We start from the raw sequence: 17,302 nt of genomic DNA on the forward strand, positions 1-17,302 counted from the left end.
CAGCATGACCTACTGGCTAGGAAGCTGCACTGGGAGATCGGAGAGCTGTTTTATTCCTGCTGTGTGAGCTTTAGCAAGTGCAACCCCCTCTCCATGCATTTATTTCCCCTCCCACCTTTTGCACACCTTGTCTATTTAGATTGTAAGCTCATTGAGGGTGGTTTGGTTTGGTTTGTTTATTTGTTTTTAATAGACCAAAAGGGCTCTGAATTCCGTTGAAGCTTCTAGGGGCTAGTGTAATGCTGCTAATAATTGTTAACTTTAATAGCGATCATCAAAATAGTTCTGTAGTGGAGGATGGTAATATTTGTGGTTTAAAAAGCGTGTTGCATGTTTGTTAATGTAGTTCTAGTAGGCTGAAGTTGATATCGTGATCCACAGGACTGGTACAGCAAGGGCAGTGACAATGGAAACTTCCCTACGCTATCCCATGATTGGTTTTTGCCATGACCAGGATCTAGGAGTTCTTCAGATTGGGTGGCTGTTTGTTTCTCTCTGCTGAGACTTAGGGTACGTCTTCACTACCCGCCGGATTGGCGGGTAGCAATCGATTTCTCGGAGTTCGATATATCGCGTCTCATCTAGACGCGATATATCAAACCCCGAACGCGCTCCCGTGGACTCTGGAACTCCACCGGAGCGAGTGGCAGTAGCGGAGTCGACGGGGGAGCCGCGGACATCGATCCCTCACCTTGAGAACGGGTAAGTAATTCGAGCTAAGGTACTTCGACTTCAGCTACGCTATTCACGTAGCTGAAGTTGCGTACCTTAGATCGACCCTCCCCCCCAGTGTAGACCAGGCCTTAGTGATAACAGCCGTGGTTTTTGTGTTGTGGGCAGCAATCTGCCATATGTAGGACCAACTCTAAATATTTGTAACGCCTCGCCAGTTAAAACTGAACTGCACGCACCAAGTAACTGAACCAAATGCATTTTGTAGAACAAAATGCTCCTCATTCACTGAGTTCACTTACTAATTTACAAAACTCACAACAACCTCAATTTTGAAAAGTGATTTTTTTGGGGTGTCTAATTTGTCGCACCTTAAGGGACCCTGATTATTAGAGATTGGATGCTTGGCACCTTTTAAGGTGTCTAAAGTTGGGCACCCAAAATTGAGACTCACTTTTGGAAGTTTAGGCCAGTGGGTCTCCCAGCATTAGTGTGAATGTTCAGTAGTCTTCTGTTTTGCAGCATTGGTTGAGTAAAACAACCTATGCTTACATCATGTCTATCTTGTTGAATTGGTAGAGTAGATGGCATTTATCATTGCTTTTTCTAATACTACCATCTGGGGTGGTGTGAAAGTCAGGAAGACACAATAGTTTAGATTAATTGTCTTCATCTTGGCACATGTAGAGACTGAGTGGTGCCCTTGCTCCGTCTACACAAATGCATTAGTCTCAGTAGCAGAGGATATGGAGACATGAACCTTTAGAGCACCAGCAGGGCCATTAGCAGGAGTTGACTGCATTGATGCAGCTGTGCTATCCATTTAGCAGTAATCTTGGCAGTTGTGGCCTGAGTGTAGATTATTTAGATTATTCCCCCACCGTGTGATGTGGGATGGAGTGAGAGGGACAGGATTCCCCACTTAACATGGCTCTTCATCAAAGAGTCCTGGGTGATGCCACTTGTCAAAGTTGCAAGATGCACCTGAAATCTGTTGTGTCAGGCTGCAAACAACTGAGTTAGAAACAATAAATGGTTTTTGAGAACACATTGGACAAGTGCAGAGAGTGGGGGACTAAGGCCATGGCTACACTTGCAAATTTGCAGCGCTGCAGCAGGGTGTGAAAACACACCCTCTCCAGCGCTGCAAATTGCGGCGCTGCAAAGCACCAGTGTGGTCAAAGCCCCAGCGCTGGGAGCGCGGCTCCCAGCGCTGTACGGTATTCTCCACAGGGAGGTGGAGTATGGACAGCGCTGGGAGAGCTCTCTCCCAGCGCTGGCACTTTGACTACACTTAGCGCTTCAAAGCGCTGCCGCGGGAGCGCTTTGAAGTGCAAGTGTAGCCATAGCCTAAGACTTGGGGAGTGGCTAGCTTGAGTGGGAGCGGGGAAGAGGGAACTTCTGGTCTGTGTGGGGAATTAACTGTAACTCCTCTTAATGTTAACAAGAGTCAGAGTTAAAACTACACCCGCTGTATTTAAACTATCCTGGGGAGAAGAGGATGGGATACCACATACTTTCCATGAGTTAGGGCATCAGATGACTTTGAATCCGAGCAGTTCCTCTGCCCTGCCAAATACTTTGCAAAGTCTGTCCAGCACACATCCATTTTGTTGGTTCCTTGTGTGATTAAAATAACAAAAGGAATCCCCAAACTACCTTTGAAATCAGCACGTGAATACTGTGCAAAGGCCAGCTCAGGGTTATGCATCTGGAATTTGTGGGGAAGAATATTCTGTAGCCAGCATTCTAGCCTTATAAGAGAAGATGCCTGGGGGTGAGGGGAAACATGCACTGAATGGGAACCTGACACAAGAGAGCCATAAACCACTGTACATTGTGCTACCTGTACAGTTTTATATACAGGGAAATGTGAAATCAGGGGTGTTGTAAATGAAATTAAGAGCCTGTTGTTTGAATTTTATTTGAAAAATTGTTGCCAGGTAATTGGGAGGCAAACTAATATTAACTTCTTGAGACTATTATGGCAAACCATTGTTTCTGCCATATAGTGCTGCAGTCAGATAAAAGTTATTCTCCAGTGGTTTTTTAAAGCATAGTGTAGTGGCTGCTATAATATATAACTGCTGTAGTCCAACCAAATCACACTGTTTCTAGAAATAAAAGCATGTTGGATGTTCCTCTTGAGGAGTTGCATAGTCAGTTCTGCACTTGTAAAACCGTATTTCCATCTCAAAATCATCCACTTTGAATCAGATTCCAAGACTGGAAGCAGTTAGCATCTGGTTCTTTCATGGGCAGGGTAAAATGACAGCTAACCTTACCTTGAGCCCAAGTGCACAATTCTTTCTTTTTGCTGAATAAAGACAGCAGGATCAGACCCCTTATAGAAGTTCACATTAATTGTTCCTTCTCGGGTGTACTTGTACGCTATGGACAAACGGCAGCCTGAAGGTTAGTGTCATGGGGCAGCTGCCCTGCGTGGGGCGTTAGGGCTCAGTCTTCCCGTGACTGTCTTACGAAGGTCCCATCTGGGGGTAACTGATTGTCCCAGGTGGCTGATTAGTCAATGCGCATCTGGACCTCGTAAAGGTTCCCCAAGCTCAGTGGGGCACTCCTAAGGGAGGGAAGACGCTCCTGTGGAGAGGAGCTCCCAGGAGAGGCCTTAGCCAGAGGGCTGAGCCGGGAGCCCAGAGGGTGAGCTCTCTGGGGAACCCACCAGAATGGGGAGTGTGTAAGTTGAGAGCCTCCTAAATGGGTGGCAGCAGTTGGCAGATATCCAAGCAGGGCCAGATTTCCAGTTAGGTACAGTAGGCACGTGCCTAGGAGTGCCTTACCTCTCTAAAATTGTATACAACATGAAGGACAGCTGTAGGCGGGAGGGAGGGGGCACTAAAGATGCTGTGCTTGGGGCAGGGGCGGCTCTAGGCACCAGCGGGCCAAGCGCCCGCTTGGGGCGGCATCCTGGGGAGGGCGTCATTTGGCTCCGGTGGAGCTCCCGCCGGCATGCCTGCGGGAGCTCAACCGGAGCCGCGGGAAGACGGGACCCGCCGCAGGCATGACTGCGGCAGGTCCGCTTGTCCCGGGCTCCGGTGGACCTGCCGCAGGCATGCCGGCGGGAGCTCCACCGGAGCCAAATGACGCCCTCCCCAGGATGCCGGAGCCGCGGGAAGAGGGGACCCGCCGCGGGACTGGGGAAGGGCGGCGCAGCGCTCCGCGCTGCTTGGGGCAGCCTACTTTGTAGAGCCGCCCCTGGCTTGGGGCCTGTAACTGTAGCCCTGGTCTCAGCCACTGACTGGAAGCCTGGCCTGGCAAGGGTCATCCCTGTCCCTGGAGTAGAGTCGCAGGGGATGGACCTCCCTAGACCCCTGACTCCTGAGAAGGATCCTACTCTGGCAGATGCAAGAGGCCTACCAGCAGAGGCAGAGAGCAATACCGAGAGATCTCCTGAGGAAGAGTGTGGTTAGAGGCGAGCAATGGACTCAGGTGTGGGACAGATGGGCTAAGATCGACCTGGTCACCCAGCTGAGATGTTGGGGTGAAAGCTTGGTTCATGTTCTGCATTGGCTTTTCTGTTATGAAATGAGACCGACCATAAGGGAGTGTTCTTTAGCATCTAGCGATCTGTCTGGACTTGGTGAAACCCTGAGTGAGGGAAAAGTCAAGTAAGGGCTCATCTGCCTACAAGGGTGAGTGCCTGGTCAGCCATGAACCATGACCTATAGGCTGCAAAGTCCACACTTAGGTTCCTAGATAAATTTGCCTGATTTTCAAAAGTCTTGATCATCTTCAGCTACAGTTGACTGCTCTTTGGCATTGCTGTACATCTAACCAGATAAGATAGCGTAAGAATCCTAGGCTAACCACAAGACCAACCTTCCTTTCACAGTGCCAAAAGAGCAGAAGAATATGAAGAATTGGGTTGAAATCCTGGCTTTGCTGAAGTCAAGGACACAGCTCCCATTGGCTTCAGTAGGGCTAGGATTTCACCCATGTCACCTTATATAGCTCCATTAACTGACCAAGGTTCAACATTGTTGTGCTGAAATTTGCTATCATTTTATTCAGTGGGGTCCTCACTTGTGGACGGATATCCCTATTCAGAATAAGGCTCATTGGGCATCACTTCAAAGGAAAAGAGCCTCTAATTCCTGGATATATCTCACTCCAGTGGTGAAATCTTGACCCAGGGAAGTCAGTGGGGCCGGAATTCCACTATAGGTTGATAGTTCTGAACCCCTGCCTTACCTCTCACACCCCCGACCCGCTCCTTGGTGGTCGGGTAGGGCAAACCCCCGTGTACTCAACCCCGCTCCCCACCAGTGGGTGGAGGAAGACCGCATTCCCCTGGACCCCGTCCCTGGCAGAAGCTGGCAGGTGGCAGGGGAAGCCCCAGCACCGGGACCCCCTGGGACTGGAGGAGCTCTCGCTACCTGCCACAGCCTCAGGGCTGGGAAGCTGTTACTCCTTCTACAGCCTAAGGCTGTGGCAGGGGGATAGAGTCTTGGGGCTGTAGTGGGTGAGGGGGGGACCCTGGGTGGAACTGGGGCGAGGCTTTGTGGAAGTGGCAGAAAAGGGTGGGGCCATGGGCAGGGTCACATGCAGAGGGTGCAGGAGCACAGGTGGAAGGGGTGGGGAGGGGCCTTCCACTTGTTCTGGCTCAGGGCCCCAAGAAACCTTAATCCACCTCTGCTTGGACCACCTCTGGTTTGAGATCTGACAGTGTGTAGAATGAAATTTCTTGATAAGCACATAGCAGAGAACTTGGAGTCTGGTAGAGGAGATGACACAGAAGAAATCTCTTTCCAATGAAATAGTCCATAGTATGAAAGATTTAGAAAAAAACGCTGCTTTAGGTGATTCCTTGGCAATGACTAGACTTCATTAACACTGGATTCCACCTTACTGGGACTTAATGGCTTTTAATTTCTTTTTTGTCATTTTAATATGTGACTCATAAATGAAACAAGTCATTGTCCCCTCCCTGTACATTATAGAAATGTAGTAGATGTGTAAATAAGTTTGGAAAGAAAACTAAGGCATAAGAACTCGTTCTGCACCTCTTGAATGGAATAGTTGATATAAAATGGAAGCAGGCTTGCACCTTAGAATTATATAAATACACAAATGTTTCTGATATGTAACAGAAGTACATAGCCATTTCTTTGCCAATGTTCTTTTCTCTTCTTTTCTTTCTAATTGGCATTGAGAGCTGTCAGTATTTTCTTTAATCTGGGGGAGGTATGCACCATTGTTTCTTTCTGTAAAAAGATATGCTATGTAAATATTCACATTAAAAATTCACATAGTCCTTAATAAACCAGATCTATATATTCCGGAAGCACTGTGCTCATCGGTGTATGTTGGGAACATGTATCAGAAAAACATTTTCATAGCTGTGTAATAAGTCCTCAGAGGCAAGTGTAAATAAGCCTAATTTTTTTCTTTTTTTTTTCTTCCAGAAATGCTGATTTCAGTAATTTGCAAAAAATAGCGTATGGATTTTTAGCAACTGAAGAACAAGATAAGGTAATTATTAGTTCACAGAGTCTAGCCTTCTTTGTTAGCTGTTGCAAAATGTTTGAAACACTGGTATAGATAACTGTTCAATGTGTCACACTGTGCAAATCTATAGCAATACTGTCATTGCTTATGGTATTAGAAAATTTCATTTAATAGGCACAGTCATTTCTTTACAGTGCTCCTTTTCCATAAGAGCAATATGGGAATAAAAGTAACAAAACAAGATGTTGATGAAATAAAAAGACGCAGACTATCACACTGTGAAATGATACAGTATGCATATGGGTTAAAGAGGTGAAAGAGAAAAACAGGTGTTCATACGCTCCAGTGAAAAAGGCTGCGCAATCATCTACTTTTGCTTTGTTCACCTGGTATAGCTATTTAGTATTCTTGTATAGCTTTGGGCAAGTGTGGAGGTCACTGTTTCAATCTCTAGCATGAAACAAAATGGTGGTCATCGCTCTTGCATGAGCCATACTGCTCAGGGCAGCTCCTGACTGAAGGGATTGCAAACAGCAGAAGGGGAAGCCATGTACGTTACTACAGCCTCAATCTCTAGTTTCTTTGCCAAGCTGCTCTGCAAGGAAAGAGCCTGCGGAAACATTTAAGGGATTCTTATGAGACATTATTTCACTGCTCTCTTTTGAAAAATGCAGTGGAGTGATGACTTAAATTGTCTACCTCTACATTGCTGCATCCTTGATAAATTAGCACAGCACACTTCAGTAGTGATCAATAAGCAAAGACAGCAAAAATAAATAGACTAGAATATTACAAGGATATCTTTTGTTATGTAGGCATGTGTAGGCTTTAGAAATGTATATATTTCTTGTCTAGAAGTAGATCTAGCTCCTCATTCATCAGGAAAGGCTGGTAGGGGGAAGTATGCTGTGAGAGCAGCAGAGCCTTTGATCACAGCAGAGTCCTGAATAGTGGATGGGGCTTCCATGATTAGGGGACCTATAAAGAAGCCATCCAACAAACAGAGCTGTAAACAGGAGAGTTTGAGAGGGAGTTTGTAAGGGGAATTTCTGGAAGGGGGTGTGTGGTGTTGTGGTTTTGTTTTGCGTATGGGTTGGTTTTTCTCTTGCCAGGAGTTTAGGCGGGAAAACTATGACAGATACAGAGGCAGCAGTGGTTGTGACCCAAGGAATGGAAGAGACAATGAAGATAACTGGATGTGGAAGCTATGGGATGTACATTATCCTGGGGCAGGGACCCGAAAAGAGCTTTGTTTGTTTGTATGAAGTGCTTATGGAAGAGAAGATCCAAGGTCTGGAGATGCAGGTGGAAACTATGGACTGGAGAACTGTGACGGGAGACTGCTGGGTGGGGAATGTGGCCAATGGAAGTATGTGACTGGAAGAACCAGGCAGAGGTCAGGACCGGCTAATGAAGGAGAAATAGCTGAGTTACAGGTTTGCTGAGTTGGATAATGAAGGCGTGCAGCAGGCAGTTACAGAGGTGGGAGAGAAAGGAAGAAGAGAAGAGAAGAGTAGATGGTCCTACAGGAAGAGGGGATGAAGCAGTAGAGATAGCCAGAGTTCAGAGCCTCAGAGGAGAGAAGATGACTCGCAGAAGATTGCAAGGAAGAACAAAAAGAGAAGAGGACTGGGAGCCAGAAAGAACAGGAGGAGGAAGGCCAGAGAATCACACCAACCCCAGGAAGAGGCAAGTCTACATCACTGAGGACTCCCTACTAAGAAGAACGGACAGGCCTATCACCAGAGCTGATCTGGATAACAGAAGGGTGTGCTGTCTGCTGGGAGCTTAAGGTACAGGACGTGGATCTGAGTTTGAAGTGGATCCTAATGATAGCAGGAAGAAAGCCAATTATTGTCCTTCACATAGGAACAAATGGTACTGCTAGATTTCTGCTGGAACACATCAGGGGAGATTGTACCAGGCTGGGGAAGACGCTTAAGGAATTGGAGGCCTGGGTGATCTTCAGTGGAATTTTACCTGTCCCTGCAGGAGAAGAATGAAGGCGAGACAAGATTATGATGATCAACAGATGGCTCAGGCAGTGATGCTATAAGGCGGGCTTTGGGATGTTTGACCACTGGGAGGCATTCATGGACAGAGGACTGGCACAACTGATTAAAAGAACTTTAAACTAGGAGTTCAGGGGATACAGAGGGGAAATCAAGAAAGATTGATGCAGCAATGGAGAAAGGAACAGTAGAGGGTAGGAGAATGGACATTGAGAGGAAAGATTGTGCCAGTACCGATAATGCTAACAGGTAGGACAACCTTGGTTCAGATGATCATGAGCTAGTTCAGTCTAAATTAAATGGAAGGATAAACAAAAATAAGTCTGCAACAAGGGTCTTTGATTTGAAAAAGGCAAACAACAAATCAGGGAATTAGGGGGATGGATTGGACTGAAGAACTCAAGGATCTGAATGTGGAGGAGGTTTGAAATTACTTTGTCAGAGTTCCTGAAGCCTGCATCCCAAGCAAGGGGGGGAAAAATTGTAGGGGAGGGTTGCAGACCAGCCTGAATGAGCAAGCATCTGTGACATACCAGGGCACAATCAAGAGTATTGAGTCACTGTGTTACCCCTGCCCTGTAGCCTGGGGGCCCTTTATAATGTCTTGCTGCTCATAAACAGCCTCCAGCATGCAAGTCACTCCCAGCAATGTCTGTGTGTGTGCTACAGCCAGCCAGCCACCCTTTGGCTCTCACCAGCTTTACAGATTATCACAGGGTGACCCCAGCACACTCCCAGTCCCACGTGTTCTCCCAGAGACGCATGTCCTGTACTGCCCAGCCCTCTCCTGGATAGTGCAAATACACTGAGTGTGTTATTTCTTTCAGGGAATAATATGCATACAACTTGCTACCCTACATGGCGTTACCAGACACTTCAGCTTGAGCACGCTGGTTTAGAGAAAACAACTTTATTAACTACAGAGAGAGAGAGAGAATACAAGTAATGAGGCATAAAAGTCAGAAATGGTTACTTGAAAACTGGACTAATAGAAGTGGGATGAAATTTAACAGTGCAAAGTGCAAGGTCATGCACTTATCAGCTAACAAGAAGAATTTTTGCCAAAAGCTGGGGATGTATCAGTTGGAAGCCACAGAGGAAGAGAAGGACCTGATGTATTGGTTGATCACAGGATGACTATGAGCCGCCAATGTGATATAGCTGTGAAACAGGCTAATGCAATCCATGGATGCATCAGGCAAGGTATTTACTGTAGAGATAGGGAAGTGTTAGTACCATTATACAAGGAACTGGTGAGACCTCATCTGGAATACTGTGTGCAGTTTTGGTCTCCCATCTTTAAGAAAGATGAATTAAAACTGGAACAGGTGCAGAGAAGAGCTATTAGCATGACCAGAGGAAACCTACCTTATGAGAGGAGGCTCAAAGAGCTTGGCTTGTTTAGCCTACCAAATGAAGGCTGAGAGGAGATATGATTGTTCTCTATACATACACCAGAGGGATAAATACCAGGGAGGGAGATGAGTTATTTAAGTTAGAGACCAATGTAGACACAAGCACAAATGGATATAAACTGGCCAGCAACAAGTTTAGGATTGAAATTAGATGAAGGTTTGGAAGAGCCTTCCAAGGGGAGCAGTGGGGGCAAACAGCCGAACTAGTTTCAAGACCGAGCTTGATAAGTTTATTGGGGGGGAGGGGGGTGGTATGATGAAACTGCCTACAATGGCATGTGACCCAACTGTGACTGCCAGTAGGATATATCTCCAGCAGCCAGTGATGGGACACTAGATGGGGAGGGCTCTGAATTACTACAGGGAATTATTTCTCATGTGCCTTGCTGATGGGACTTGCGCTCAGGGTTCCCTGATCACCATATTTGGATCAGGATGGAATTTTTTCCCAGAGCAGATTGGCTGAGACCTGGGGGGGGCAGGGTGTGTGTGTTTGCCTTCCTCTACAGCATGGGTCACAGGTTGCCTGCAGGTTTAAACTAGAGTAAGTGGTGGATTGTCTGTAACTTGAAGTCTTTAAATCATGATTTGAGGATAACTCAGTAACTGAGCCAAAGGCTAGGGGTCTGTTACAGGAGTGGGTGGGTGAAGTTCTGTGGCCTGCAATGTGCAGAAAGTCAGACTAAACCCAGACGTGACCATCATGATCACCTAAAATCTGAGTCTATGAAACATACGGCTGCTTCAGGTCCTTTTATAGGGCTGTACTGTGTTTGCAGTTTAATACCAAATACATACCTGGCAAGAATACATGCACGGGAAATGTATGGACCAAATGTTTAGCCTCCAAAAAGCATTTAAATATAACTGTATTGGTCTTTTTACAGAAATATCACCCTCTGTAGTTTCTGCTCTTACAGATTTCAATTGCCTTGCTAATGATGATGGGTGAAATTCTTTTAGCAAGTAATTGCATTAGGAATTATAATGCTGTTTAAAGCTCCATGAGAACTTCTGTCTTTGAGATCTCCCTGTCATCCAGCCTAGCTTGCTTTTTTTCTCTCCACCTGAAATGATAATTCAGAGACAAGTTATCTGTAAATGGTAATTGGGGATAGTTGTCTATTAGGATTTGAACACTCATTGTTCTGAGTTCATGCTGTATTATGCATGTCAAAAAGAGAGAATCACAATCTGATTTTTTCTAAAATCATGTAAGTCCCTGAATTTTAAAAAAGGGAACAATAAAAAGGTATTAATGGCCCCTGTAGAATTATATTCTAGATATCCTGCAGGTTACAATAACATGCTATATGTTGGCAAAGAGAACGATTATGCTGCACTATTGTATTTTACTTGACATTTTGATTACTTGGTGCTCTGTTATAGGAAAGTGAAATATTAGTCCCTAACATAGCTGAGAAATTTAAAATAATTTCAGTGAAACCATTCATTTTTATTTATTATGTTTTTGGAGTGCTTACAGTTGTAAATCAGATTTTAAATTCTATTGCTGTTTTCAGAAAAATAAGAAACTAAAAAATGCCGCAAAAATAGAGCATGGCTAAATGCTTTCCAAGGACTTGGAAAGTAACCCTGTATGCTGTAATCCTCAAATATCTGAATTATTCCCATTGCTTTTCTGAAATGCAGTAGACACTCTTGATTTAGAATGTTAGTAGGAGCAGCGCAGTATTGTAAGAAAATAAGACTATGCATGGTGCAAACAAATAGTAATTGGTATTTATTGTCATATTTGTCTATTTGATGAATATGTAACATTTATTAGCCTCTCTCATTCTCTCTGAGATGAGGCAGTAAGTAGTGAGCAGTTCATTTTAGCTGTGTAAGGATTCCTGGCTAGTCATTTGGCTGGATAAACCTATAGGTGTAGGTCAGCCGTGCATACAGTATGTACTAAGTTTAACAGGGTTTTTTACATTTTGTGCAATGTGGCACTAGGTAACGGAAGCTCTGGTTGAAGTATGTTTTGTACATTTACGTTGTTCTCCATCACGTTGAGCAAATCCCAACTGGTGTGTGTGAGTTCTTCTAGGATAGTATTTTCTGCATCTGTCATGATGGACCACTTGGGCTGAATCCCCAACCATATGAAATAGGAGTCTGACTCTTGAAGCTTCATACATTTGGCATAAGAGTCCCTTATAACCTCAGAAACCAGGATTACTCAGAGATACTGAATTCTAGAAACCTGGCTATGTTTTATTCTCTGCATGACCAGGCCAAAGTAAGAATTTCCAGGGCTCAAGGGCATTAATACCACTCCCATCTCATTTTGTATTCAGTGCCTTTTTTTAACTGGTTGGCCATGACATTAAGATTTCTAATTAATTTAGAAACCACAGGCAGTTGAAGAGAGTGAACAATGTAATAACTGGGCCATCGGGCAGAGTAAAAGCACATCAATTATTCAGGCAGTCTTTCCTGCTCATTCCATTCCTGTAGATGTGCTTGCTGTCAGTGTGTGTCAGCCATCCAGCAAATGCCCTTCAGAATCTACATGCATAAACACTGGCCTTTTGAAATCTGCATGAAGACAACTTTAGCATTTGGAACGATAGCTGCCAGTGCAATGAGGACAATGTGAACTGTCTGGCTGCTGCTTAGTGCCTTAAACAACATTTTGAGTTTCCAGTCAAAACTGACTGTATAGCAGGAACCTCTGGAAGGAATAACTAGCTCCTCAAAGAGGTTAGCCATATCCTAATCATTGGAAAGTAATAGAACAATATTACTCTAAAATGCTATGCGTGTTTGAATGTATTTTTCTCTGAACAGATGAAGACCAATATCTTTTAGAAAATATCAGCCTCTCGTCTTATTTCTCTGAAATTCCCAAAGTGCATAGTACATGGATTCCACAGATAGTTCCCTGGGAAATTACCTTGGCTGGAACAGACACAACTACTGTATTCAGATGACTCTTAGTAAGTAAAGCAGTGTTCCCACCAAATGCAGTCCTTTCTGCTTTTTCTCAGTCACAACCATCGCTTTAAGCAGAACGTTACCCCATGTGATTCAGCTTAGAAGCGTGAAAGTTTGAAAACTAAGATGTTTTTCTTCATGTGACTTACTAGCTTTTAAGGAAGCATTATGATCATATAGCGAGTCTGACCTCTAGCATCGCACAGGCCAGAGAATTCTACCTGTGATTCCTGCATTCGGCCTGATGACTTGCGGCTGGGCTAGAACATGACTTTTAGAAATGCACACATTCTTGATGTAAAGATTTCGTATAATGGATAATCCACCCGAGTGGTGAAATGGAACTGCAAATAAGGGGCCAGTCCTTCTGAAGTGAGGTTTTGACACTGACTTCATTGGGAGTGTGAGGTTCTGTTCTGAATTACAACTGGCACTGTCCTGTCTAAGCCTGTTGTTGGGGGCAGCCATATTGCTTTAAAAAAGTGAGGTGGTTTGTGACAGCACCAGTACTGTATTGATGTTACTAATGATATAACTTGCTGGCAAAATAGTCACTTCCAGCTGCAGGTTTGGACATGCTAGTTGTAATTAATAGTGGAAATTTAATTCTCTGATCTATGTGACCATTTAAGAATCAGTTCTTCCCATGGAAACTCTTTCAAATCTGTCTCACTGTTTGCCTGAGCAAAACAGAAAAAAAAGTTTTGCCTTAATAGACTTGGCTGTAACTTAAACACTTGAAATGATATTAGACATCCTTTCTCCATTAGCATTGCACGTTGATCCTGACCATATACCAGTTGAGCCTAACACAGGCTCAGTGTTCATTAAATTAAAGGAACTAAACTCTGTTGACAAATGCTTTGGCTAAATGGTGCCTTCAGTGTACCGAGAACAAGAATGCAATTAGCTGAAATGTATGTTTACAAAATTTTAATTCCTGGGGAGTATCTTCTCAAATTGCCTGTTACAGTTGTTTGGCTGGCGAGCTTTCCAAGGATTGTAATTTGACAGATTTTGTAAAGCTTGGTTGTAACACATGTACAATGGAGTATTTAACTGACCTATTATATATCTGAATAAAACTAAAGAATATCAACTCTGTAGACAGACTGTATGGCTACATGCCCCTTCACTGTCTCCAAAAGTAAATGCACGAGCCTTCTGACTTGTAAAATTATTCCAACAACAGGCTTTATGGATTCATTTTTCTAATTTCCCTCACATCACAATTCTTACTGGATTTGATCTTCAATCCTTAAAGGTGTCTTGGTCTCACAGTGCCAAAGTCCTTGCAAGGAGTGGATTTGCGTTTTGCACGCAGAGATAGCGCAGAGGCCTGTATAGTTCGCTGTAACTGGAAACAGGAGGCCTTACTGGGCTAGAAAGTCTAAAATTTGGACTGCATTTTCAAAACCATCTGAGTTACTCAGGAATGCAGATCTCATTGAAAGTCAATGGGACTATTGTGCTTCTAAGCCACTCAGGTGCTTTTGCAAGCTCCACTCTTCGGCCTATGTTTTCTAAAGTGACTGGTGATTCTGGATTCCTTGTTTTTTTGGGGTATCCAGCTTGAGTCCCGGGCATGGTTAGGGGTGAGGGGTCCCAGGAGGGGGTGATCAGGGGACAAGGAGCAGTGGGGGTTGGATGTGTCACAGGTTCTGAGGGGGGCAGTCAGGGGTGAGAAGTGGGAGGGGGCGGATGGGGGTGGGGGCCAGGCTGTTTGGGGAGGCACAGCCTTCCCTACCCGGCCCTCCATACAGTTTTGTAACCACAATGTGGCCCTCGGGCCAAAAAGTTTGCCCACCCCTGCCTTAAACTCATCCTTTTCATTACTCAGTATTTTAAAGACTGTATACTCCTAAGTGACACTTAAGGTAACTAGAACTGCTTCCTCACACCCCTTCAGTTTGTTTACATGGTCATTTGACAGCACTCTGTAGGAAGTCCATTGTACTTCTGTGTGGAAGGGCAATTCTACTAGCATAATAATGAGATCACACCCCTGCATTATTCTGGGTGGAGCTGCAGAGCTTTCTGAGTTGGGCTGAGTGTGACACTCCGTAAACGAGATTAATAATTAATACTCTTATTTCTCAGTAGTAAATTGATAGGTTGCAAAGAGGCTAGCAGTGGGGTGGGGGGGTGGGAGGGGCAGGAATTCCGTCTTTCTCTAGAGCCCTACATGGAGGCAGAGAGAATCATATGCTCTGCTAAGCATCCAGGACTCTTGCAGGAGTCAGGGAGGGGAAGAGCAAAGAGGTTAGAAAGATGTCCCTCTTCCTAAGACCAAAGTACAGAATTAGGGAGGGCCTCATTCATCACAGGGACCAGCAAGATCCCAGAGCCTGAAGGAGAGGGCATGTGGGATACAACTGAGTCACTGGGCTCTTCCCTGGGTTTTGGCACTCTCAGGGATTGGAAGCTACCCCAAGGGAAGCAGCAGAGCATAAGTTGTTCCATGAAGATGAACAGCTTTCTAAAAGCATTGCAGCAGCTGCATTTCGCCTGGAGTCGTTGTACCTACTCGCTGGGGCATTGCACCTCTGCACAATCTCCAGGATCAGACCAATGATGGAAAAGCCACAAGCTGGTCCCACAGGTTGATTCAGTGCTTAGGCCTAGCTCCTCAAAGGTATTCAAGGTATTACAGTAGAGTCTCAGAGGTACGAACACCAGAGTTACGAATTGACCAGTCAACCACATATCTATTTGGAACCGGAAGTACGCAATCAGGCAGCAGCAGAGACCAAAAAAAAAAAAAAAAAAAGGCAAATACAGTACAGTGCTGTGTTAAACGTAAACTACTAAAAATATAAAGGGAAAGTTTTAAAAAAATGATTTGACATAGTAAAGAAACGTTCTGTGTTTGTTTCATTTAAATTAAGATGGTTAAAAGCAGCATTTTTCTTCTGCATAGTAAAGTTTCAAAGCTGTATTAAGTCAGTGTTCGGTTGTAAACTTTTGAAACAACAACCATAATGTTTTGAACAGAGTTATGAACAACCACCATTCCCACCGTGTTTGTAACTCTGAGGTTTTACTATAACTTGAAAGTTAGGAAATCTTTGTATCTCACAAGTCTGTCATGTAGTTGAAAGATTATAGTAAGGCCAGAGAGAGGGGAGGGAAAATAGCAGATAAGAAAATGTTGTAGGCAAAACTAAAATACTTCATGTTGCTTTTAATTTTCATGGTCCTGAATATTGATTTTGATCTCACCTTGTACTGTGTAGAGTTTATGGTGTGGAAAGAATAAGGCATTTTGAATGTGCATAGAAAAAACCAAAATGGTACATATTAACTTCAAGCATTACTAAAATGTTACTTTGTGTGCTAAGAAGCATTGTATCAGTATTTATTAGTTCATTTTCTTCTTACTGTAAGCTAGAACACAGATTTCTTTGCAGCTGTTTTTTGTGGTTTCCATTCAGATGAATAGTGTGTTTTCGACTTATTGGGCAAGTAAGCATTTCATGGGCTTGAATGTCTGGTGACAAACATTAAACAGTTACCAGAATAATGTAATTTGCTTCCTACTTACTGATTGCAGGATATAAATGGAATACTCTGTATAATCTGTTTGGCAATAGCTTATAGACATGTTGAATGATGGAGAATGGACTAATAAAGACCAAGCTCTTGATGGAGTTTGGGCTACAATTTATCAGCCCCACAGCAATTGGAATAACACATGGCTTCGGTTTTCTGATTCAGTGTTTCAGATACCAGGGACTGGTTTGCTGCCTTCCTAAATTGTGTCAGGGAGATCTCAGGGACCAGTGTCGGTCCATGGACCGGTAGCTGAGAAACACTGCTCTAATTCACATGATGGCAGGAGGTGTGAGGCTTCAGAGCAGTGCTGCAGTGTAATGTCGAAGCATAAAATGCATGGAATGTAATAGGCTTGTAAAGATGGTTGCGAGTACAGTGCTGCTGTTGCCTGTGCTGGAAGCCATACTTACTGGGCCATATTCAGTTCTTGGTGCCAATGTGTTTAGTTGGCAGGGCACTAGACTGCGATTCAAGGGACCTGGGTTCTGTTCCTGACTCTGTCACTGATGTGCTGTGTGACCCTGGGCAAGTCACTCCATCTCTCTGTGACTCTTTCGCCTCCCACCTTTTGTCTGTCCTGTCCACTTCAGTGCTTTGGAGCAGGGACTGTCTCCTACTATCTGTTTCTGCAGTGCCTATCACAGTGGGGTCCCAATATCAGGTGATGCCCTAAGGGGCTACTGTATGACAGATAATAATAAAGTATTAATTCTCAACAGCGTAACTGGGGGGGGGGATTTGGCAGAGATTATTCAGTTATGAACAATGGACCAACTCTCACAGCCCTTACAAAGGTCCCACTTGGGCCTTTTGATCATCTCACGGAGGGTCCTCTTAGTGTGTGGATCTCATTTCCTCCTGTGCTCATGGAAAGCGGGGGTAACCTGTTTCCCAGCAACATTTCCCCTTTCCCGGGACACTGCAGAGGGTGCTCCATGAGACCAGGAATTCATGTGGGGGAGGGATGGACTAATGGACGAGTGAGTGAACTAGGGTGACTCCAGGCAGGACACATGGGGCCTGGTTTTTAAAAGTCTTTAAGTGTCTAAAGATGCAGATAATGTCCTGTTTTCTTTCCTTCCTCCTCCTCTCCCCCACAAGTCCACATCCAGGTGGGACTTCCGTAGAAAGCTAATACAGCCAGCCTTTGTGTTCCTTACCAGATCCCCCAGTACAGGACACCTCTCAGGACAGCCACCAGGTTTGTGGGTCCAACCCTTGATTTTTCTCACAGGT

The 17,302-nt window shown here is 44.6% G+C and overlaps 1 protein-coding gene across 13 annotated transcripts in view; it reads left to right on the plus strand.

Moving 5' to 3' along the window:
- ADGRL3 (adhesion G protein-coupled receptor L3) overlaps positions 1-17,302 on the plus strand; it is an 842,781-nt gene that overhangs the window by 144,634 nt on the left and 680,845 nt on the right. For all 13 annotated transcript variants that reach the window (XM_039540335.1, XM_039540336.1, XM_039540325.1 and 10 more), the window contains exon 2: positions 6,096-6,162. The gene's annotated coding sequence lies outside the window, so the exon portion shown is untranslated. The remainder of the gene's footprint in view (positions 1-6,095; positions 6,163-17,302) is intronic.

The sequence above is a fragment of the Mauremys reevesii genome, linkage group 5 (genome assembly GCF_016161935.1).
Source record: "Mauremys reevesii isolate NIE-2019 linkage group 5, ASM1616193v1, whole genome shotgun sequence".
NCBI lineage: Eukaryota > Metazoa > Chordata > Testudines > Geoemydidae > Mauremys > Mauremys reevesii.